The sequence below is a fragment of the Chiloscyllium punctatum genome, unplaced genomic scaffold (genome assembly GCF_047496795.1).
Source record: "Chiloscyllium punctatum isolate Juve2018m unplaced genomic scaffold, sChiPun1.3 scaffold_917, whole genome shotgun sequence".
NCBI classification, from domain to species: Eukaryota; Metazoa; Chordata; class Chondrichthyes; order Orectolobiformes; family Hemiscylliidae; genus Chiloscyllium; species Chiloscyllium punctatum.
The window spans coordinates 35,001-37,500 of record NW_027310651.1 but is presented as its reverse complement, the minus strand read 5'-3'; the positions used below and the strand labels follow the sequence as shown (position 1 = coordinate 37,500).

Below are 2,500 nucleotides of genomic sequence, written 5' to 3'. Positions count from 1 at the left end.
AGAGAGAGGGAGAGAGGAGTGCCGAGGCTCAAGTGGCGAACGGTCGCGCAGGCACGCCACGCACATCGATCGCCAGCCGCGGAACGGCACGGCCTTCAGTGGGGCCGGCGGGCGACGCCGCTCCTGAACCCAGCGGCCCCGAGCCGGACGAGTTGAGGAAGGCACGCCGACGGTGACAGGGTGCGGAAGACACAGCGGTGGCCTTCTGGCGACTTGGCCCCCGACAGCCCGACGTTCCGCCGTCCTCCCGATGGCCAGGAGGACCGTGCGGGGGTCGGCCGACGGCGTGGTAGGTGTGCCTGCACGGTGACGGAGCACACACCACGCCCGCCAACCCCTCCGTACCTCCCGAGACCGGTGGCAGGACGGAGCGGAAAACGTGCGGACTGAACGGGAGAGCCAAGAGCCAGCGATCCACGCGCGTGCGACCGTCCAAGTCACAGCGTTCGACGAAAACCTCCTCCCTCGGCCAGGCACTCGGCGCCAGCAGGGGAGACAGGATCAGACGCCCCGCCGGCCACTTAAGGCCGAGGACGAACCACGAGACGGGCGGCTGCAGCAGCGGGCGGCCTGCAGCTCCCAGCACTCTCAATCGATCAACCATCGAGTCGGGTCAGCGTGTCAAACCGGCGAGCTCCACGGTCAGGCCGGCGGCGCACCAGCACCGGACCTCCGCGGCTCCCTTCACTCTTTCCACTGCCAGCCAACCGAGAGACGGACCCAATGCGGACGTGCAGAGCTTAGGCAGACCCCCCACTGGAGGCTCAACACTTCGTGGCAGCTCCGTGTCCCAGAGACCAGGAGGGTTGGCACACACACACAGTGTGAACCACCGACAGCCATTCTGGGACCGGTGACAGCCGTGCTGGCCCCACTGCCACGACACAGACGGACGCCAGGCCGCGCTCCCCGGCGGGGGGATGGCGTCGAGCCTGACGAACGGAATGTGCAGGGTGGGGGGGAAAGGCCAAGCGCTCCGACGCCGGAGGGCTCCGGAGTCTGAACTTAGGGGGACAAAGAGGACGGGTCCTCTGCGACACCCCAGCCGCGCTCTCGCCAGCCAAGGCGAGTGCGATTGATTGCCAAACGACCCTCAGACAGGCGTGGCCCCGGGAAGAACCCGGGGCCGCAAAGTGCGTTCAAAGTGTCGATGATCAATGTGTCCTGCAATTCACATTAATTCTCGCAGCTAGCTGCGTTCGTCATCGACGCACGAGCCGAGTGATCCACCGTCAAGAGTTGTCTGAGTTTGTTTTAGGTCTCTCCCTCGCCAGAGGAAAGCGACCCGGACCGCACATACGCTCCCCACCTTGAGCTACAGCCACCTGCACGCCGGCGTGCGGGCGGAGCAGGGTGGCGTGAAGCGATGGGGAGCACCATCCTGGTGCGGCCCGCAGAAACATACGTCTATTGGGGGGAGGAGGACAGGGCGCCCAAGAGGCGATGCGTGCCCCAACGCACCGCAGCGACGGAGGCAGGATCACCGCCACCATGTCGCCCGCCTAGTATCACGAGGCGTGCAGCAGCTTTGCCCTAGGAAAAGCAGAGGCGGGAACGGGCACCGGCCATCGGTTCGGCAGCGTCACTGACGCGTGCACGTGGCGGCGTGTCGGCGAGCGGACTTCCTGCGAGGAGGCGGGGGCGGCACTCGCCCGAGCAGACGCCCGCCCGGCCCAGCCACCGCCGAGGTGGACTGGGAGTCGCGGCAACGGCTCGTCATACTCGTTCCCACACTCACAGCGCAGCTTGCCCGCAAGCCACCGACCACCGATCGACGCCAGGCGCCCCGACCGAGAGCGGGATCGCTCGTTCGCCCTGCTGGCAGTTCGCTGGGGATCACTACTGCACGGAGCTCGGAGACCGACGGGCGGCAACTCGAGAGTCTTTAAACCACCACCCCCATCCCGCAAGTGCAAAGAGGCTGTATACGCACAGACGGGTGAGGGGAATAGGTACCCCGTCGGGTTTGAAGGGAGCGTGACTAGATAGCAACGATGTAAACCCAGCCGATTTGGGAGCGAAAGACCGGCGCCTGCATCACCGGCTTCGTTTCCCGTGGCTGGAGAGTACACCGAAACCCTCCGTCTGTCGCGAGCTCCCGACGACGCGGTGCCGCCAAGCAGCAGGGCCGGACCTGGTGTGGCTCCCCTCGTCGATCACAGACCGGTCGGCACTACTGACGAGACGGTGGAACGGGCTTCGCCCCTTGTGACGAAGGGTGATGCGAACCCGCCCGCCCGCGTGCGTTCGGGGTGGACTCGGCAAACGGAGATTTGAAATCGGAAAGTGTCCTCCTGCCCCGCGCAGGTAGGCGCCCAACAGTTGTGGGGGGTTTGGCGGTGACCACGGCTGCAGGGCCTGCTACCCCGACGAGCTCTCCTGCTGGCCCCGAAACCACCCTCGCGAGACAAGTTGAAACGGAAACGGGCGTACCCCCAAGCCGACGATCCTTTCTTATTTGTTACTTTTTTTTTCACTTGCTCGAGTTGTGGGGATTTGG

The 2,500-nt window shown here is 65.6% G+C and overlaps 1 non-coding gene across 1 annotated transcript; it reads right to left on the bottom strand.

Moving 5' to 3' along the window:
* Positions 1–1,087: 1,087 nt before the first annotated feature.
* Positions 1,088–1,241, bottom strand: LOC140474290 (5.8S ribosomal RNA). Its single transcript, XR_011958992.1, has one exon. It is a non-coding gene; the product is annotated as a 5.8S ribosomal RNA (ribosomal RNA).
* Between the last annotated feature and the right edge of the window lie 1,259 nt (positions 1,242–2,500).